The sequence below is a fragment of the Vipera ursinii genome (assembly GCF_947247035.1).
Source record: "Vipera ursinii genome assembly, chromosome: 3".
In the NCBI taxonomy this organism is placed as follows: domain Eukaryota; kingdom Metazoa; phylum Chordata; class Lepidosauria; order Squamata; family Viperidae; genus Vipera; species Vipera ursinii.
The window spans coordinates 184755765-184779044 of record NC_139516.1 but is presented as its reverse complement, the minus strand read 5'-3'; the positions used below and the strand labels follow the sequence as shown (position 1 = coordinate 184779044).

Below are 23280 nucleotides of genomic sequence, written 5' to 3'. Positions count from 1 at the left end.
AGGGTCATGAAGATGTGATTAACCAGTACAAAAACTATGCTGGTATGGTTGGTCATACAATTCAGAGAGTGAATGAGATACACTTGCAAATCTAATATGTAAAACAAAAGTGAATAGATTAAGAGGACGTAAATATCGTGGTTGGATGGAATTCAGAAAGGGAGAGATCATAAGTGTAAAGAATAAAATACAGTATACAAAGTGATGGATGGGATGGAAGCAAAGGTGATTTATAAGGATAGAATGATACAGAGAGATATACTGTGTTTCCCTGAAAATAAGACCTGGTATTTATTTATTTTTGCCTCCAAAAGAGGCACCAGGTCTTATTTTCGGTGGGTGGGTGACTTTTCCAGTCACCTTGCAGCGGCGGCACTGACAGCCCTGCCCAGCCAGCCCACTTCTTCTGCGGCCAAGGAGCAGCTTCATTCTGCAGCTGAGAATGGAGCTCTGGCCTGCAGTTCACAGTCAGAGGCCTTTCCATTAGACCACTGCAGCTGAGAACCAAGCTATGGATTTCTTTTGCCCATCTCTCATAGGCTCATCTATGCTCTAGACCAGAGATCCCCAACCTTTTGGGCACCAGGGACCGGTTACCTGGAGAGAAATTTTTCCACAGACTGGAGGGGGCGTGGTTTTGTGTGCTGCCTGAATCCTGTGGATGGGGCTTTCCTTGTTTGTGCAGACTGGTTGCTGGCATGCCTAGGCCCGGTACTGGTCCACAGACCGGGGGTTGGGGACCCCTACTCTAGAGATAGGAAAAAAGATACTTCAGCACTTAGATAGGATAAGAAACTTGCATCAGTCTTCCACAACCACAAATCCTCCTAGTGGATTCCATTTTTTTAACTTTGTTTTATTTATGTCTATTAAGAATATCCATATAATAAAAGATTCATCAAAAGAAGAAAGAACAAGAAAAAAGAGTGCAAGAAAAAAAGAAAATTAAAGTTAAGAAATACAGTATAAAAATGACTTCTGGCCTTCTTTTAAACAGATAATTGTGAGTTTATTGTCCCTCTTCCCTCTTAAATATTTTACAAATCCCCTCATTCTGTATTTTTCTTAATCTTCAAAGCATAAGATTTCCAGTCTTTCAAAAAAGTTTTTATCTTGTCACCAAACAAGTGAATTTCTCCATTTTTGCAGATTCTGCCATTTTTACAATCCTTTCTTCTGCTGTGGCAATTTCATTATTTCTCCAATAGGTTCAATTTTGGCTAGGAAAGGCTGAGCATATTTAGGATAAATAGCTGTTATGCCAAACACAGATGCAGCACCACTGCCATGCATGGTCAGTCCAAAGGAAAAAAATGGTAGCCAACTAAATAGCAGACTGTCTGTAAAATATGCAGTCATTTCTCAGTAGTAGCTGATGTCAGCATAGCACTAAGCACATATATGTCTGCAGAGAGATGGGGGAAACTACACAAAATCAAGACAAACAGCATAACATCACATTCCACACATTACATCTATGTAAAATGAATATAATTTAGTCATGAAAATGATACAATTAATCTATCACTAATTATCCTCTGTCTTTCTTTACTAGTACTTTTCTTTGAGCAATTTCAGCCTATCTGTTCACATTTATCTGGCTATCTAGAACAGAGAAGGATGGTTTTAAAGGACAGTTACAGTTGACAAAAATAAAAGTAAATTCAACTTTATTTTTGAACTTTTTTCAGTTTTCATGCTGTTGTAAATTGCTGTGACTAATTATCTCAGCATGCAATATGAGAAGGATAAAGTTAGAAGACCATGTTGCTGGGACTCATATTCTCAGCAGGGCTTTATCTTTTCATTACACTACAAGGAAATATAATCTGCTTCATGTAGTACTCTTTCTTTGTAAATTGACCTTGAGATGCCATAAAAGTTATATGCCAAACCATAAATCAAGCCACATTTAATTTCTTCACGATGGGATTTCATCTAACCTTACTTGAAAAGTAGAATGAAAAACTGCTAGTCAGCAGGATACTGCAATCCAAATAATCTGTTAAAAGATTTGTGAACATATTTTTAAAAAGCTATGTTTCTGCCTTTTCTGAAGATTTAGAATTAGAATTCAGTACTCACCAAAAGCTAAAAATTGACTAAAGCAATAAGGCTGATAAAAGTAGATTAAAGTGACAATCATGATTTCAGAGAGAGAAATAATATCTAACATTTTGCCATATTGTTTTTTGTTTTCTTTCTTTTGAAAATTAAACATTTACAAGAAGTAATATGGAATGTCTCTGTTTTAGAAATAGGTAATGATTAAGCAGCTTAGAAATAAAAACAACCAAGAACTCAAATATAACCCTCATTCTTTTTTATTCTTTTTTTCCTTTTTTTGAGGGGGGAGAGTTAGCACTTTATCTGCCTTTCATTTGAATTCATGGAAAAAGACTTTTGAAGATAAAATGGGAGGGGAAAAACAACCATGGAATATAAAGTGGGATATAAATTATTAATATATAAGGTAATTACTGCATAACATAAATTATTACGAACTGGACTGCAGTATATTACATGCTGGAAGTCTGGTTCTAATTGGGCAGATGTGGTTCATTATGTGTAGAGTTAATATGTTTATAAAACAATACAAAGGTCCTAAATAAACGAGAGCAAGTAATACAAAGAAAACTGGCATATAACTGCTGGTATTGCATTTGATCCTGTTTGCAATAGACAAGGGCTGCAAATGTCAAACATTATGAATCGCTTTTGGTAAGGCATTTCCAGAATTTTTTTAGTTTGGTGTTTATATTCCACAACCTACATTAATAATTTTCCCAAGACAAGTAACACAACAAATGTAGCTCTCAAATTCTGGTTCCTTTCAGGTAACTAATCTCCATTCAAGCATTTCATAAATAGCTGTAGAACATCTGTAAGAATTTAAAATCACACCAGTGGCCTGTCAAGTTCAGAATTTAGTTCTGACAATTGCCAGCAAAAAGCTTATGAAAATAATACAAATAAGTCATTTATTTATAACAAATTTATATAGCCACCCAACTCACACATAGGTGACTCCAGGTGGCTTACATTTTTTTAAAAAAATCCACCATATAATAAAACCCATTAAAAGAACCTCCCCGCCAGCAGCAACACACACTGAAATCAACCACTTGATAGTCTCCTTCTACATTCATGGTCCCAGGCCCTCTTAACAAAACCATTTTTTTTTTTTGCTTTCAGAAAAGCAACAGTGGAAATGTACCAACCATACCTCAGGGAACTATATTCCATAAAGAAGGGGCCACCTCCAAGAAGGCCCTTTTTCGTAGTCCTATCAGATGACAATTCTTAATTGATTGGATCTAAAATTAAGCATATAGTGCAGTATTCCCACCCCACCCCACCCCAAGCAACTGGTATTGGGAAACAAGCTTCTGATACTGGAGATAATCTACTGAGATTACAAACATAGCCATTGTTAAGAATTCTCAAGCTTTTTATCTGGAGGGCTTTTTTAGAGAGTCAATGCAGTGTAGTGGTGAAGACCCTGGACAAGGATCAGAAAGTTCAAGTCTACTCTCAGCTCAGGAAGCTCAGTGGATGACCTTGAGCCAAGTATTCTCTCTCAGATAAATGTGGACATTATTGTAGAGGAAAGCTGGAGAAGAGATTGTTATGTCCAAGGATTGAGCTCCTGGAAGAAAGGTAATGCATAAATCCAAACAAATAAAGAGCACCGAGGTCGGCCAGCCCAAAATAGTAGCAAATATGGACAAAGACAGAGCATAGTATAAATTTATTAAAAAGGATAAAATGTTATGATCAGAGCATCTATTTTAATAAGAAATATTTCAGCATTATTAAAGTAGCAACATTTTTATCACTTTTTATTCCACATTCCACACTGTTTTGCCTGTAAGTACTCTATTATGATGCAAGTAGAACCAAATCTGGTGAGCAAGGAGGCTGCGAGATCCAGAGGAATGCTGAGATCAGGAAGAAATACTAGCATAATTCTTTTATCAAGCCGTCCAAGTTGGTGTCCATTACTACAGCTTCTGGATAGTGAATTGCATAATTTGATTATATGCTGTATGACAAAGAACTTCATTTTGTCTTTCCAAATCTCCCGTTATTCAGCTTCATTAGATGATGCTTATTTTTGAGTATAAGGAGAAAAGGCAGAAATGTCTTCTTGTTGTGTTTTTCATGCCACACATAGTTTAGTCTATTTTTTTCTGAGCTAAAAACCTCATATGTTGAAATTTTCCTTTGTTTTTTCAGTTCAATATTTTTTTCAGAGCAGTAACCAAGATTAACTTCCCAGCAGAGTTACAGCAGTGTTTTGTTACAGTAAAACGTAGATATGCAGAATCTTACTCAGCAGTCTTCAGATACCACAGACATTTTTGTTCAGACTTCACCTCCAAATAATGGAGATAGTCCTTTATTTCTAAAGCTATCAAAAAATTTTATATAATTTGTGTCACTTGTTCAATAAATGTCTTTTGCATAATTGTATAAAATGTGGTATAGGTAGTCCTCAACTTACAACCACTCATTCAGTGGCCATTACAATGGCACTGAAAAAAAGTGATGTATGACCATTTTTCACACACCCCATTGTCATGTGATCAAAATTCAGACACTTGGCAACTGGCTCATATTTATGACAATTGCAGTGTCCGGGGGTCATGTCCTAACTTTTTGCAACCTTCTGACAAGCAATGTCAGTGCGGAAGGCAGATTTAGTTATCAACTGTGTTACTACAGTAACTTAACAACTGCAGGGATTCACTTAATAATTATGGGAAGAAAAGTCATAAAATGGAGCAAAACTCAATAACCGTTTCATTTAGTAATGGAAATTGTGGACTCAATTGTGGTCATAAGTCAAAAACTACCTGTACTTACATAATATTTAATTATACAGTTGAGATAAATACAAAATTTTGCAATTGGTGTAAATTGATGCTATTAGTTGGTCATTTATGAATTCCAATTTAATGGATAATTATTTTTAATGGCGTTCCTCCACACAAGTGGCACATAAAATCAGGTTTACTGCATGATATTTACATGCTTATATTATTGATTCCCCACTTGGAATCTGCCTTTTTCGCAGAAGGTGGCCAACATGTTAACTGAATTATCAATTAAGTTGTCAGTCAAAAATATTTGTATTTGGTTCTGTACTTGTATTGGCAGGGCTTTTTTTTGTCATAGAACGCACCGGAATAGAGTTCCGGCACCTTTTTTTCAACGGATTTTCCAGAGTTGCGTTCTTTTCCTGTTGTTGCCCTTCCTATCCTTGTTTGCTTTTGAAAATGCCCCACTGGTGGTACGGTGTGAACGGGGTCCCCTCCAGCGTTCTCTGCCTCCTCTAGGAGGAGCCATGAGGCACCGGAGGACCACAGCCAGAGTGTGGCTTGATTGGCTGGGTCAGACCATGTGGTGTAGAAGCTGATGGTGGCGGTAGGAGACGGATAAACATAGACGCATCTTTCACAAGAGGGTGAGTGAGCTTTTGCCTTCCCTTACAGAAGGTGGAGTATGTGTGAGGCTAAAAAGAGGCGAAGCAAGAGGAAAGAAAGGTGGCTGCCATGGAAGCAAAACGTTTTACAAAAAAAGCACTGTGTATTGGTATTTTCTAATGAAAGAGACTAAGCTAGTTATCTAGGAAGTTAAAATCACTCAATGGTAGAGCACATAATTTTCATTATACAGCATGCAAAATATCTGTTTGTTTGTCTTTATAACTGCCAATTTATTCTGCAGGGTTCATTTTACACATTGAGATCCTTACTTTGGTATTGAAAAAATAAAGGAAAATTGCAACATATACGGTAAATGGCTTTTAGCTCAGGAAAAAAATAGATTAAACTATGTGGGACATGAAAAACAGAACAAGAGGACATTTTTCTGCCTTCTCTCCTTATACTCAAAAATGAGCATCTGGTGCCAAATCCCATTTATTAGTTTTTTGAATTACCTAAACGTTAGTATTGTTATTGTTGCTGATACTATATTACCATCAAATAGCTAGGCAAGTAATATTAATCACTATATTCCCTAAAAGAACACAATCATTTGTCTATGATGCAAAATGATCTACTGTTTTTAATAGGCTGATTTAATATGGCTCAGTCCCTGAGTGAACTTTAAAAAAAAACTCTGAAATGTTGAACTGGAAACAGAATATGTTTAGGTACTTGAGGTGCCACGAGTAAATTATTACTTATCTCTGTTAGCCTATTAAAGTTAAACTTCACTTGTTGTGCTCTGAATTCAGTTGGATTGAATGGTATTTTGCTAGCTCCTACTCCTTGTGTTATGCAGGGTGTATTAAAATATTTTGAATCTTCAGGATCTGAATCTGTAACTAAACTATATTATGACAGAACTGGATGTCCAGTCAATATGCACCATGTATTTTTGAGAAGAGGTCTGCATTGCACTGATTTTGTTGCAGCTGGCTTAAGACATTTTGCTATCTAAAATAGATACGGTAGGTAGGGTCCCATAACTTCTTCCTCCTCCTCTCTTCTATTCCTATTTTTTTTCCCATCTTTTAGGTGGAGGTGCTGTCTGGGTCCATTTCACTACTTGATGTCATCCAGAAAAAAAGACCCTCAGAGTGAAGAACTCTGGCAAAAATTGAATTAGAATGTGTTTAGGCTAAATGTCAGCACTTATTTCTCCCCAAACTAGAGAATTTATTTTTATTTTTTCGTTTTTTGAAATATCACATAAAATTGCTGAAAACTTGTGAGGACTCAGCAGATATGATAGAAAGAGTTCAATGATTTTTTATTTTATTTTTTTGTACATTTTAAGTTTCTGGTGTGCTAGTCTGAAGTGGATTCTTCAGAGTAATTCAGTTCTGGGTGTGGAACTTAAAGAAGGAGAACCCAGGCAATTTGGAATGAGTTGTGCCACTTCAGCCTTCACATAAACAACATTTTGGAACAAGCTTCAAGGTTTTATGAATGAGTCATTACAATTGGGGCACTGAATAGAAACACCTGGCAGGCAGAATGAAGATGATACTGTTAAATATGTAAATACTGTAAGGATTACTAGTTTCTGGCCAATAAAAGCAAACAATCATTTTGAGTTTTCAGAATTATATCAGTCACAAAACATAGTGATAGTCTTCAGTATCTGAGACAACATATGTTAGAGCAGGGGTGTCAAACTCGCGACGTCATGTGATGTCGCACAACGTATCGGAGCTTTTTCCCCATTGCCGGCAATGGGGTGGGCGCGGTTTTGTTGTGATGCATCCGGCCCATGGGCCGGCAGTTTGACACCCCTGTGTTAGAGAATTAAAAAGATATACCTTTAAATAAAACAACCTGTTTCTTGTTAAAAACTGGACATTAAAAAATCCAGTTGAGCTTGAAATAAAAGTAGTTTAACATGACTTTAAGGCTACATTTTTTGTGTATTTCCCTGAGGTAATTTTAATTTAACTTAATAGGTCTTACTTTTGAGAAAACATACAGAAAATGAGTGGAATATCTTATGCACACATAGAACTTACCAAATCCTCATATGTTACATTGTTTGATTGAAGGAATCTGGAGCACACTCATACTGCTTGATCTCACTGGGAGTCTCTCTAAGTCAGGGGTGTGAAACTGCCAGCCCACGGGCCGGATGCATCATGCGGAAGCTGCACCCACCTCATTGCCGGCAATGGCAAAACTGTTCCAAAACGTTATGCGACATCACATGATGTTGTGAGTTTGACATATTTGCTCTAAGTCTAAGAGATAGATGGTCCCTCAGATAATCAAAGCCTATGCAATGTAGAGTTTTATAAGCAATAACCAGCATTGTGAATTGTACTTGGAAACCAATTGGAAACCATTGTACTTCTCAAAGCAATGATGATGCATGGGCATAATGTGGGGCATCCACCAGTGCCTATAATGCTCCATTCTGGATCAGTTATAACTTCAAGAATAGCCTCATGTACAACACACTGCAGTAATCCAGTCAAGAGATGATTAGGTTGTGAGTGACTGTCCGAAAGGCCTCCAACTCTAGGAAAAGGTATAACCTCTATAAAGGCCTCCCTGATTACAGTTGCCACTTGCTGCTTGAGCAGGAGCCTATGAGTCCAGGAAAAGACCCAGATTGCATAGCAACCCCATCAAAGACCAGACATGAAAAAACCTCAGATCCAAGGGACCCAAATCATCATCACAGCCATTTGGTCTTACCAGGTTTGGGATTGAGTATGTTCTTTCTCATACAGACATGAACAGCTTTCACTCTGGGTTAGAATATTGACATTAACACTTGGGTGGAATGGGTCAAGATATATAATTGGATATCATCAGCATATTTGTAGTATGAAAGCTTAAACCAATAGACAATGTTACCCTGTTATTTCATGTAAATCAGAGTTCCACAACTTTCCAGCTTTCCAGACCGGCCGGGGGTGGGGGGGAAGGGGATCATTCCATGCAAGTGGCTGGCAAGGCAGCATATTGCCCCCAACAATCTGGGTCTTCATTTTACCACCCTTGGAAGTATGGAAGGCTGAATTAACCTTGAGCTGGTCAGGATCAAACTCCTGGCAGTGAGCAGAGTTAGTCTGCAATACCGCATTGTCATCACTGTGCCACCACAGCTCCTACTGAAATACTCACATTTTTCAACTCTTATTGCCACAAAGTAATCCTTAGCTCAAAATATTTAAATGATTAGATGGAGGCATAAAATACAGTACAATCTAAAAAAAATGTAATCCCCCAATTTTTTTTAGTATTTTAAATTTTATCTCAGACTTCTCTCTACTGGGATACTGATAATAATGGAGTGGGAGGGGGGAATCATCATGGACATACAATGCAGTGAGAGAGAAAAATGAGGGAAGATGAATAGTTTGGACTTTTTCTCCAAGGAATAGAAAAGCCTTGGTTGGATTCTCAATGATAACACATCCGGTGTTTACAGTTTCAACAGGGATACAATAAACTTGGCAAACAGCCTCCAAATGACCAATTTGCAACATAGAATTTTATTCCAATGGAATGCTAAAATCCAGTACTTTCTACAGTTGATAGATAGAATACCCTTGATCTTGTTCTTTCTTATGCCCAATCCCTGGGCATAACAATCCCTTCTCCAATTTTCCTCTACACTAAATGCCCACATTTATCTGAGAGAGAATACTTGACTCAAGGTCATCCAGCGGGCTTCCTTGGCTGAAAGTGGACTTGAACTTTATGAATCTTGTCCAATGTACTCATCGCTACACTGCTCTGGCTCTCTAAAAGGGCCCTCCAGATAAAAAGCTTGACAATTCTTAAGGCTAATAATGGCTATGTCTTGTAATCTCACCTGATTATCTCCAGCATCAGTTTCATTGGCAGGCCCTAGGATGCACTTTTAGACTGACCAGTAACTCTGAAAAACAATTTGCTTGGAAAGGCTTTTGCTTCATTTGAGCCTTGCCACCATTTGTTGTCATATTTTTGTTGTTGTTAGTTGCGAAGTCATGTCCGACCCATCGCGACCCTATGGACAACGTTCCTCCAGGCCTTCCTGTCCTCTACCATCTTCTGGAATCCATTTAAGCTCACACCTACTGCTTCAGTGATTCCATCCAGCCACCTCATTCTCTGTCGTCCCCTTCTTCTATTGCCCTCAATCTTTCCCAGCATTAGGCTCTTCTCCAGTGAGTCATATTTTACAGGGCTGCAAATAGACCATATGCTAATTAAGTTACATTTCAATATTTGTTATATTTTAAAGTTTCACTATAAACTATGTCATACATTTCAAGCTTCAGTTTTGCTTGTCCCCTAAAAGTGGTGCTTAAATGAATTGTGAAATCAGCCTCCTTAATCCTCTACCCCCTGGCTAAACTCCCAACCTGTCTGGTAATCATCAGATTAAGGGTATTTATTTTATTGCCCTCCTTTATCTCCCCAGCTTTCTTTAAAAAATAATAATAATCAAGGCCTAGAGACAATCCCACATCCATAGGTCACACTCACCAACACATGGAAAGTAATTCACACATCAGTACTATTTATTGGTTGATATCTGTTGTTATTAAAATGATAAAAGATAACTGTAGCTTACTCCTAAAATGTTCGGGGAATGGGGTAAAAGAAAATGTGTGTGAGAGAAAAAGAGAGGAAGAGGGAGGAAGGGAGGGAGAGAGAGAAGAGGAGAGAGGGAAGGGGAGGGGAAAGGAGAGGAATGAATTCAATAAGACTTACGCTTAAATAGCCATGTCCCAAACTGAGATGCTGGTGATCATGGCACTGTTTCGTGATCTCTTCTACAACATAGACAGTAAATGGACATTCCCATCAAACCAGTATGACCAGTTCAAATACCAGGTTAAAAAGACCAACAATAGGAGCAGAGGGAAGGTTTCTGTTCCCAGTTTAGGAAACTGGCAGACTGTCACAAATCCATTGTGTGTGGGGGGGGGGGGGTTGTTGTTTTTTTAAAGGAAGTCTTCACTGCAGATTATATGTTCTTTATTGCAATAATATACTGTTCACAGGAAAAGAAGGAAGTGTGCAGATTAACGAAAAACAGAAAGGAAAATGCTGATGTCTGAATGAAATGGCTAATCATTTCCTGTTTTATGAAAGTTTCAGAATGTTCACATGACATAAATTTTACTTTTATTTGTAGAGGCTGTATCAGGGGAAGTCAGGAAGGCACACATACCTCTTCAAAACAACAGACTGAAATGCTCAGGCACAACATGCATTTTGTCTCTTGCAAAGCCTCCAGTTAATGTTGACAAAGCTATCATTCTGCTTTTCAAAAAAAACAACAACACCTGTTCTCATTCCACTTGATGAAAATGGCCTTGCCTTAAAAATCTTATCAGAGGAGAACAGCTTAAATAAATGTTAATGGCTGAAGTGCATTAATCCTACCCTTGTTTAGGTAAGAAATGGTCAAGGAATGTGTCCGTGTCCTTTCATAATCCAGTCCTTTCCATAACTCTGTAAGTCACTTTGTTTCCCACCCTTCGAAGAGAGTCTGAATCCTCAACTGCAGGAAAAATTCTATCCAGCTTAACACGGCAAAGGTGGGAACTGAAGAGCCCAGGATGGTACACCTGCTGGCACATGTTTTCTTACTTACTTATTTATATTCTGTCTTTATTATTTTTACAAGTAACCCAAGGTGGCAAACATATCCAACACATCTTTCTCCTCCTATTTTCCCCCACAACAGCAACCCTCTGAGGTGGGTTGAGCTGAGAGAGAGTGACTGGCCCAAAGTCATCCAGCTGGCTTTCACGGCTAAAGCCAGACTAGAACTCACAGTCTGCTTCTTTCTAGCCTGGTGCCTTAACCACTGAACCAAACTGCCTTTTTATACGCCCCAGATCATCCTTCTTAAACTTCAATGGTCTTAACCTTATATTCAAAAGCATTCAGCAATACTCTTCCAGTATTAAATTGGTATCCAGAAATAGTCTGAACATTAGAAGGTAGACATGGGTAGGACTGCATTATGCAGCAGCAAAGAAGGCAACCTCTCTCACACTTCACTGGGCAAACTCCCTACCACCCGTCACCAAACCAACTGCTGGTCAGCTCCTGTTCAGACTTTCCGAGTTTCTGAAGCCTCAATCAGGAATGCTGATTTACAACTGGACTCTCATGCTGCCCAAGGAGAATTGTCCTGGAAGCCAGTGCTCATGAGACAGAGGAGTAGAATCTATGCTTTCACCATTCTAAGGGGGCTTAGAAGTACCAGTCTGATCTCGCTTTATGAAGCTAACCTGACTACATCACAGCCAGAATAGTTGGTGAAGTACGTTGGATTGCATCTATGGCAAAGTTGCATTGTTCTAAGCAGGGGAGGAGAACTGTTGTGATGCAGCTATGGCTTAGGGTAGCTTAAGGCTGCCTCAAGTATGTTCAGGGGAATCAGACGAAGGCAATCTCATGGGGTCGTGGCAGAGAAAACAAGCTGGCAAGGCATTTTTGTGCCACAGCTAGATGCAAGTGAGGAAAGACAGTCTGAAGGAGGGAAAGAAACAAAACTGTTTCTCTGTTCTTTTCTGCAGTCACAATATTGATGCAACTTTTAAAACTTTCAACAGTTGGTTGCAATTGAAAATGCACAGCAGAAATAAATTAGGGAGACAGACTAAGCCAAGAACAACAAAAATAATAAAAGAACAGAAGAATTTGAAGCCAAATCATTAAATGGTAAATATTCCTCTTCCGCTTTCTTTTTTTTTACCATACAACCACTTACCTATGTGCTGAAGCTTGAAGTTGTGGCGAGTTTTTGATTTAAGCCACTGAGGCTGTTAATCTTGTCTGAGTGGCATAATTATGATTATAATCAATTGGATATGCCTAATATATTAACCCAGACGCGGTGGCTCAGTGGGTTAGGATGCTGAGCTTGTCGATCAGATGGTTGGCAGTTTAGCGGGTCAAATCCCGAGTGCCGCGTAACAGAGTGAGCGCCTGTTACTCGTCCCAGCTTCTGCCAACCTAGCAGTTCGAAAGCACGTAAAAATGCAAGTAGAAAAATAGGGACCACTACGGTGGGAAGGTAAACAGCATTCCGTGTGCCTTTGGCGTCTAGTCATGCCGGCCACATGACCACAGTGTTGTGATTCAGGGTCAGCCTGTGGGTTCGGCAGTTGGGTCGGACGACTCAGAGGAGGAGGGGGGTGTTGAAGACCTTGCTGAGGGGGTTGAAGATCTTGCTGATGAGAGCCCTCAGCCAGGCCCCTCCCACTTGGTCACCACAGAGACCCAGCTGTGTGAGCCTGACAGCGTGGATGAAGATGACCCACAGCTGGCCCTGTTCAAGGACGCCCGACGCAGGAGGCAGTCAAGTAGGAGTAAACAGAGGAAGGCAATGCGGCTCCTCTGAAGGAGGCAGAGAGAAGCCACGCCCTGAACTCTATATAAGGGGAATGTGTGGGAGGGCTGGTTTGCTGAAGGCAACCGCTTGGATAGTTCCTGTTTCTTAAAGCTCCTGTTTCTTGGTTCGTGTCTTGTTTGGCTTTGAAACGGAGATGAGCACCGGTCCCTAGAGTTGGAAACGACTAGCACGCAAGTGCGGGGGAACCTTTACCTTTAATATATTAACCATCTGCTAAAGATTTTTTTTCTATCATTAAAAGGTTTGAATTGCTTCTTGACTGTTGCCAGACATTGTTCTAAAATAAGAGGATCCTTTTATCAATAATAATTAATACTTTAAAAATAATGATAAATATTGAAATGCAAACAGTTGCAAAATAAAAAAACAAAAATGGTTCTGCAATAAAAGAAATGTTGCACATATTTTAAAAAATAAAATGAATGTAACAAAGGAAAAAAACACAACAAAATCCTTATATCAATTTAGTATCAACATGGGATTAATTCAATTCTTAAGCTTAATTAATTAATTCAGTTCTTCAACTTGTCATTAAATCTACACCATGTAAAACATATTGCTTTATCTTTTCATTTTTAGAATATACTTTCCAAAAATGGAAGACAGATTTACTGTACATCTCCCAACTACAGAGGGCCTTGGGTGAAGTGAATCTTTTTCGCTTAAGATTCAGGTGACGCTATAATACTAAGACAGCATTAGTTGCACTTGTGGATAACATTTGGATGTAGGTGGTGTCCTGCTGCACACTCAACTGTGAGTGTTCCACAGTTCACACCTTTGTTTCATAAGCTGCACTTCCAGTTGTTTTCTGAGTATGATTCAAGCTGCTTGTTATATAAAACCATGCATGGCACAGGGCCAGGTGTACTTGTGGGACTGCCTTTCCCTGAGAGTACTTGCCTATCTAAATAGGTTAATAGGGTGGGTGCAGTCCTTAAATGTTGCCATACGATGGAATCTCTGAAATGTTTCCTCATTCCCCGCCTCAGTCCTTTGGAACAGCTTCCTGCCAGTGATTAGAAGAAACTTTACCTTTCAATATCAACTTTTTAAAGAGAGAGAGAGAAATAAATAAAATCAATAAATAAAAAATAATGTTTTCTGATTATTATTTTCTGGTTCTATTTATTTTCCAAGTTCGGATATTCCAGTTGTTCATTTCATAATTCAGGTATGCAGCTAATACTTACTTCCCTTCCCTACCCTTCCCCCTGCAACTGCTAATTCATGGAAAGAGACTCTCAGAAGGGATCCTCCCTAACTTCTCAGGCTATAAAAGAGATGGCAGGATAACTTTCACTACTTGGAAAAGTCTGTTAAGCCTTACAAAATTATTCATCCAGTCATATTTCCTGACTGGAAAGGTCTACCTGGGAAGGCTGACACTTGTTCACAGAAGTTACACATGTTCTGATTATTACGTGATCTGTAACACTTTAATTATGATGCCATCCAGCATTCACAAGATTAACAGCTGTTCCCCAGACAGGAAATACAAAACACACACACTATACTTATGCCCATCTTTGGAGGGGTGTTTCTGAAGATAAATGCGAGATGTCCCACATCTCCTTTCTTTCCAGGTGGGAAACCTTTTGTTCTTTTGGAAACTGAAAGAAGCTTTCCAGTAGGTACAAGAGAAACATGAAGCTAGGGGCTGGGGATCCAGTAGAAGAAAAAAGAGAGCTAAGATCCTTCTCCAACCTAAATGTGGATTTCTCATAAAAAAGGATTTCCAAGTAGCAAATGGACAGAAAGGCACATGCGTAGTAAAAAAAGATGAAGTTAATTAAAAACTATGTTGACTTCCATACTTTTTCTGATTTTTGTTCTTTTTGTTCATTTTAAAATAATGTATTGTCTCTGGTGGCTATTACCTTTATACAAATTCTGTCCTTGTGTGTAAATTTAAAGATGCAAACTGGCATCTTTATATAGCATTGCTTTTAAGTAGGAGATGATTACCATCATCTAAAGATCTGCTCAAACCTTTAACTTTTACTTTTTATTATTGGAGGTTCTTCTAAGATGCAGTGTGATTTACTAACTATATGTTTATTTACCCATTGATTGTTTTGTGTGTAAATCCTTGAAGTTAAGAAAAATGCCTAACATACTCTGTTGATTTTTTTTAAAAAAGGCTCAATTCTATTTACTTCTTGAGTAATTTCTCTATTCTCTCATAAAAGAGGAGGCGTTGATTTCTCCAGTCAAATTTCTCAATACTACAAGACAAAGAAATAGTGCTATAGAATACATTAAATTTCCTTTTGATCATGTTTCCTTATAGTTGCCAGTAAGTTACACAAGTCCTAGGAGCCCTATTTCCTTTGAATATAGTTGGTGGCACACAAACAACCAAGTTGCCTCATCAAAGCAAGAAGTAGAGCTATGATATGTAGGCATACAGGGTTTCTTATAGACGTTTGAGGCCTCTAAGCACTTATCTTACCATTTCAATCTTGCCCCTACAACTGCTTTACAATTTCTGCTTTTAATAGTAGGGCATAACTAAGGAAGAAAGATTGAATGCCAGGACAAAGAACTGAAAATTTTGCAAGCTAGATATGAAATTGCACCCTTCTTTTATGAGTGAGTACACTAAGACAAAGTCTCCATGAGTCGTTTAAATTATTTTCTTATAGAATCCCCAGTTGATGGAAGGAGGGCTCACATAAGAAATATGGCTAAACTATCTCTCACGAATAAAGGCAAATATACATGTCCCAGGATAATATTGCAGGATCCAATCTTGATCAGTCACTGAGACCAGAGGTTTTCTCTTCCAACTTTTTGGACTTGTGCTAGAGTCCAACCTCAGTGCGACACATTTTCTGGTGTGAGAGAATTTCCCTGAGGATGGGCTCCAGTATGATCTTGAAAGTTCTGAAGACTAAATCTCTGGTCCCGGTGACCAATCTAGATTGGATCCTGAACTATTTTTTTTCATATTTGTCATGCTTCCAACATCTCCCTTTTCCAGATTCCAAAATTACCCTTACATTGACCTTTGGAAAAAAATTCTATACCCCCAATACACCCTCAAACTTTCCATTCTATCCAGCACCTGAACCCATTTCTGCTGGCCACTTATAGATAATCAGAATTTGCATGTTTCCAGTGGAACTTTACAGAGCTATTGGAATTTCCCCATGTTAGAAGTCCTGGTGTAACCCACCTTCCAACTTCTAGATCCTTCTACTCAGCCACAGACACATTAAGGTTTTGGAAAATTACTTTTTAGCAGTGATATGCTACTCTGCTGACTTTATAGCTACTTCTTTTTACAATTAGTCTTTTTACAAAGCCTCAAACATCAAATAAGGCATGAACTGAGAAAAGGGGACAGTGTTTGCACGCTTTTTATTTTTGCAGCCTCCTGTTTTATTAGTTGGAAGTGTACTCATTGTCTTATTTGGAATTCTTTGAATTTTGAGTTTAGCAGAGAAATGAATGGCTTAAAACTATAAATGGTGGTGGTGCTGAAGAGATTTTAGTTTGCTCAAATGTTTGAAAATACCCTGTAAAGCACCCCTCATACTTCTTACATCCACGTGTGCTTTCCAAGCAACAGGCCCTCAAATGGCAAAGAATTGTAGGATTTTACAATCATTTTAAAAGCATGGAGCAAGAGAGTTTAGTCTTCAAAGAACAAAAGCTATGTAGTTGTTAGTTTTTTTCAAGTGTTTTGTTGTGAATCCTCCTGGAAAATAATCCTAAATTCCTGTTACAATGTTTGATAAATTGTTGACAAGCTAAGCTAGATTTACTAACTTTATAAAGCAGAGAGAAGATTTTCCCAACCTGACTTCCTCCAGATGTTTTAAATGCAATTCTTAAGATTCTCAGAATGTTCACTTGATCTTCTGGGAATTTTACTAAAACATCTGGAAGGTGTCAAGATTGGAAAAATCTTCTTTAAGGATACTGAAATTTATATCTATAAATCTATCATTACTGTGGATTTCAGCAGAAAACAATTTTCTATATTTTTTGTGTTGGTTAGAGAGTCATATCACTCTTTCCATCATAGATAATAATAATGAAGCAAACATCACTGGCTTGTTTTATGTATTGCTACATTTTTAAAAAAGAATTTCAAACTATTGCAAGCACATTGATAGAGTTTTCTGTTAGTTCAGTAATCAGAACATATCACATTTTGTATTTCTATATTTAATATGAACTCATTCTGGGCATTTTGTGTGTAGTTTTGTACATGGCTGGGCTGGTATGATGATTTTTGGTTTCTTTTAAAAATGTTCTTCAATTTTGGAAACACTGTTTGAATAATATACCAAGCTTTATCCCTTCATATTTGGAGAAATAAAAAGAAATTAGTATTCTAAAGACCAGGGGTGTCAAACTGCCGGCCCATGGGCTGGATGTGTCATGTGGAAGCCACACCCACCCCAACTCTGGCAAGGGAGAAAAAGTCGCAATACATCATGACACATCACACGACGCTGTGAGTTTGACACCCCTGCTATAGCCAACCCTTTTGGGGAAAATAGAGCTCTCCCTACCAGACGTGCTCAGATTTCTTTGTTGCATTCTATTATTGTGTAAGATATATAATGTGAGGATCTTACTGTGGGCCATGTTCACCTGAGATTCTTTAAGGTAGCATTTTCAGGTTACTGCTATCTCAGCAGTTAGAATACAAGAGACTGCAATTATGACTGGCTTTGAAGTTAGGTTGAATTCATCACCTGCCAGAGATTCTAAGTGCCATCATAAGATGCAGCAGGCATTTTGGCATCCATAGCCTCCATGTTGCTAAGATCCACAGAAATCCCTGATTTGTTTAACTATAATTTGTTGAATAAACCAAACTTAGCTAGATGTAGTTTACAAGCCAAATGATTAGCTTGGCAAGGTACACTATGCAAATTGCAACTAATGTGTGACAATGCAGTTTTGCTGTGTGGGCAAATATATATACTTTTCCCCAAATGTGACTCAAACATTCAAAACGTTATTTCCTTGCTGCAAAGGTCTGAAATAAAGTATCCAAATCATGGTTCAAGGCTATAGCTGAGTAATTAATAATTAGTCCTGCTTGAGAAAATGGTCTGCCAGATCCTGACCAAACACGTCATATAATCTAGCATACCAGATTCTCCAGCCAGGAGGTGTAAAATTTAGTCTGCATTATCAGAAAGAAAGATGGATTGTATCAATTAATATACATATGTTTCATTCTCAAGGCTGAAACAAGAAAGAAAACAGCTACTGGTAAAAATTCTCTGGGCCTCTGGCACTGCAGGTCTGTTCACTCAGAGAAGGATCTCCAATCCTAACAAGGCATCTTCACATTGTTTAAATAAGATCACGTTTTCTTGTGGTGAATATTCCACACAGTTTCTGAAGTTGGCATTTAGCATGTGCCCCTTTGGAGTGAGGGATCCTTGAAAATGACATTCACTCGCTGAAAGCTAGATTCACTCAGATTCATCCAGAAGACACTGGCTTGCATCAAAGGCAATCTGAAAAAAAATTCCAAAGAATGTTCAGGCTTGCTGTCAGGAACTCTCAAGCACGTTTTTCTCCATAAGGCTTAGACTTCTGAATAAAAAGGCTTGGGTCACAACCCTTTTTTCAGCTCAGATTCTTCCTGCTGTCAGTGTTTTTGAAAACTGCATAGGAAGAAATTGATAGGGTCAGGCTAGGAAAACATTATCCCGCTTGGCCAGTTGTTTGGAACTTCATGACATACCGGCATGTAATGCCAAGTGATCTCTTCAGCACATTTCCTATAGCACAAGGCATGGTGTAGGAAAACAACCCTTTTTGACAGCAGCACAGAAGGCCTGTGACTTCTTTATTGCCAGGGTTGAGGCCACTTGGGTGAGGATTTGTAACTTAGGTTGCCAAAGTACATTAGAGTGGAGAAGAGCAAACGGAGAATTTCAAAGTTTGCTATAGAAAGAACAAATGGAGAAATATTCAAACTACAGTCATGCTGTCAAACTGTGTATATTCAATGTCCTTAGAATGGTCACAGCCTCTTACAGAAAGGAGAGTTGGAATGGAATTATTGGAGTTTTGCCCATTATACCTTCAAATTAATATCACAATTGGATTGGCTAGATGTTTAGGGTCCTAACCAAGATCCTACAAGTCATAGAGGTGCTATTATTATTGTGGTTGGTCACACAATCAGCCAGATATTTAGACTTGATTTGTCATTTTTATCCACCTATTGAGTTCTTCCCAAGGACCTGGGATAAACAGATGCTGTTGTTAAAGGTAGTGTCATAGGATGCAAGCTGTTCCAAATAAAGCTGCCTTTTGTAATTGATGGTGATTTTGTCAATACCAAAGTTATTCAAGTGGTGTTCCAGGTGCTTTAGATTTGCACCCAAGGCACCTATTATTACTATTTGTACTACCTTTGTTTTCTTTTGTCACACTTGTTCTGTTTGCACATTTTGTGATTTTTTTCTCTCAGTTCTCTCTCTTCTTTTCTGCTGTGTCCAGCTATTGCAATGTCCACTATCCAGACTTTTTTGTCTTTCTTATTAACAATTAATTCTGGAGTTGTGTGGCAGATACCTGTCTGCTTTTTTGCTTTTTGGTTTTCTGTTACTTTGTCTGTTTTGTGGTCCCACCAGTTGTTGCTTGCAGGCAAGTAGCATTTGTTGAAGATACGCTATTGAATTATTGTTGCTACTATATCATGCCATTGTTTGCAGTCATCTTGTACAATCTTCTTGCAGCAACTGACAATGGCCCATTGTTTCTTCAGCTTCTTTGCAGTGGGAACTTTTGTGTCTGTTGCTGTCTTCTTAACTCTGGCTTTATATCCATTTGTTCTTAGGGCTCAGTCTTGTGCAGCCAGAATTAGCCCTTCTGTCTCTTTCTTCAGCTTTCCTTCTTATCCATTGCCAGGTAAGGAAATTACAAGGGCCAGAAATCACATATCCATAGACATATATTTTTAAAAAAACAGGCTTTAACCTTAGAATAATCTTCCCAAGTTCTAGTTCACAGTGTATATATTATACATATTTTTCACCTTATTTTCATTCAGAGACCCAACTGAAAAAATGTGTTGCTGAAAATTTGCTTGTCTCTTCCCAGTTTTGGCAGTGTAAATGAGGAGGGGTGGACTATGGCCAGACAAATAGTGTGAAGCTGCATATAGTATACAGTAATGGATTGCCTACCAATAACATAAACTACACCACATGATTGTCAATATTATGGTATTTTCCCAGATATTGCGCCTGTACTGTATATGTGTTAATATTTCATTCTTTCAAACAAGACTGATCATAGGGATCTTTCTTATTTAATTTGCACTTGTCTTTCGAAAGGGGCACTACTTCAGTAAGTGAAGAAACTGAACTATTTCATGTGGCTAGAACATTAATTATGTAAATTGAGAAGCATAAGTTGACCTTGTTAGCATTTTCATTTTTGTCCTCAGCAATTGCACAGGGATGGGAGATTTAAACTCAATGTTTTTTTGCAAGACTGGTGTGTATTAACACACACACACACACACACACACACACCATAATCAGTAAACCAGCCCACTGGTTTCCGGTGCTTTTGCTTTTCTTCCCTCTTCTCATACCACTGATGTTCTGGTTTGTAAGCTTGTTCTTTGCTGTTATAATGTCAGGAGTAAGGATTATGATCCAAGTATGATTTATTTATTTTATTTTTAGACCACCTTTATTACTTTCTAAATGAAGAGAGCAAACATACCTAATATTCCTTCCTCTAGTCACTTTCCCCACAACAATAATCCTGTGAGGTGTGTTGGTCTGAGAGAGAGTAACTGGCCCAAAGTCATCTGGCCAGCTTTCATGCCTAAGGCAGGATCAGAACCTATAGTCTCCTGATTTCTAGGCCAGTTCCTTAACCACTACCCCAAACTAGCTGTCTTCCCCCAGCCTATCCTGCCATTTTTAAAGCACTCTCCTTTTGCTTCCTTTCCTGCCTCCCCTCAGCTCAGCCATGGTGGGTGGAATGGGACAACTCACCACGGCCAACTCACTGCAGCAATCTTGCCGTAGCCAACTCACCCCAGGACAATTCCATGCAGGATAACTCAACGTGATAAATGTTATCTGCCACTATTTCTTCAATATTATTTCCTTTGACAAAAATGGAAATAATGTCGATGAAACAGTAGCAGATAACATTTATTCCATTGAGCTATCCCGCGTGGATTTGTCCTGCAGTGAGTTGTCCTACCGCTAGTTGGCTACGGCAAGTTGGCCTCAGTGAGATGGCCTTGGCGAGTTGGCTGCAGCAAGTTGTCCTAGACCCCAAGGTGGGAATATCAGAGTAGCATATCTGACTAACCTCTGTCTTCTCCTTTTCCCACAGGGATGAGTTGAAAAAAAAAAGTTGAATTCTCTCTCAAATAAATGTAGACTTTCTCCCCACTGTTTTTGATTCTTTACATTGGAAGGAAAAGGAAGGAAAATGGAGGGGATTCCACCTTGTCCATATTAAAAGAAGAATGTAGAAAATATTTCATTTTCTTCAAGAGAAAACAGAAGAAAACTCATGATTCACATTTGCAATATAATCCATTGAAACATATTTTATCTCATCAAATGAGAAAACAAGGAAGTTTTCTTATGTACTGATGTATATATTTTAAAAGGTAGAGTCTCCTTGAAGTCAGATTGGAGTTCTGATAATTTCATGGACTTCCCAGCCTAGCCTACAGACTGGGTAAATGAATTTAGGTTGTTTCTATGTATTATATATATATATATATGGAAATAGTACACATGCTCACAAATTCAAAGCAAGCAAATCTTCAGACAGAAGAAAAATTGAAATATTTGTGCAGATGATATTACACTGCATTTCTGTACAATTTATTCTATTAGCTATTAACCAAACAGCAATAAATATCTATACTTCAATTTCATTTAAATTATATCTATATTTTATACACTTATTGCAACTTTTTAAACAGCAATTATAACTCAAAATAAATCAAAAACAAGACTCAAAATAGCATTGAGGAAGATTAAACTTCTGTTGTTGCAACATACAGGCCTCAAAAGGCCAGCAGATGCCAGAGAATGGGGTTGATTTTGTCTTTGTAGTCTCTTATTGACTCTGATTTATAAACAGGGCATTATAGGAATCTTGACATTTAACTCAAAGCCTGCAATATAATTTGATTTTTTAATGAAATACAAAAGCTTTAAAAATATGTTTCTTTTCCTCACTCTCCCCCATCAGTGATTGACATTTCTTAGAACCAGCTGTGATATTAAATGCATTTTGAAAAATGCAATACAACTTGTTGGAAGTGCAGACTGTAATATTTATATCCAACTCATAGCCAGTTTAGCCTTTTTCTCTAGTGTTCTGACCCACAGGAAAATCACTCCTCTGAAGTTGCTATTTTGAATTGGAAGGAAGTTCTTCACTATCATTTTGATAGTTATTTGATATACTAGATCATGCTACTTTTAGAAAACATCAGATGAATTGAATTTCACATATAGTTTAACCTTAAATATCCCAAATCCTTCAGTGCCTAGTTATTGCTTCATATATCTATATATAGAGGGTTTTTTAAGAAAGTACCTTAATACACATAGATTGTTTGGAGATCACACAATAAATTCTGAATTGATCTATTGGAATATGATTCCTATCCACAGCTGATGATTTAATGATACTCATAGTTTAATTAAGCATAGCCACCCACTAGTAAATAAAAGAAGGGCACTAAGGCTAAGTATCCCTTCCTTTCCACAAGAGTTAATATTAGATAGGTTTAAATATTAGATAAGATTAGATAGGTTTGTTTATATGTATTCAAAAGGCTCTCTGGATCAAATTGAGGACATTTTTGTCCCAGAAAACCCAAAGAAATCTACAATAATTATACTCCAAACATTCAGTGTACTATTAAGTATTAAACAGGAAATATGAATATGTATATTAAAAAGAAACCAATAAGAAGCAAAACTATGCCATTAAATATTCTTTGCATTTTCATTCATTATTACCTTTGATTCCTAGCTGCATCATTCCAGAAAAAGGCCCATTTAATCTAATTTAGTCATTAGATAGAAATCAGTTTGGCTGTTTAAAATTATCACATATTGCAGTTTTGCACTAAGTGGATAAATATTTGTCCTGCTCATTAAGGAGGTAGCAAGTTTTCCATAGTGTTATCACGTACAGTCACCCATGCCCTTGTGACCTCTCACCTAGACTACTGTAACGCTCTCTACATGGGGCTGCCCTTGAGATCCACTCGGAAGCTTCAACTGGTGCAAAGTGCAGCGGCACGGACACTTTTGGGAGCCTCCCGATACTCCCATATCACACCTCTCCTCCGTGCGCTGCACTGGCTTCCAGTTGCCTTCCGGGTGAAGTTCAAGGTGCTAACAATGACATACAAAGCCCTACATGGCATGG

At 38.1% G+C, this 23280-nt stretch overlaps 1 long non-coding RNA gene across 2 annotated transcripts in view; it reads left to right on the top strand.

The window, feature by feature from the left end:
- Positions 1–23280, top strand: part of LOC310638539 — a 41485-nt gene that overhangs the window by 6437 nt on the left and 11768 nt on the right. The window contains exons 3-5 of one of the 2 annotated variants that reach the window (XR_014492122.1): positions 875–1003; positions 10627–10887; positions 13441–13693. This is a non-coding gene — a long non-coding RNA (uncharacterized lncRNA). Of the gene's footprint in view, positions 1–874; positions 1004–10626; positions 10888–13440; positions 13694–23280 lie in introns of those variants that run through there. The other variant, XR_014492121.1, reaches the window with a different exon arrangement.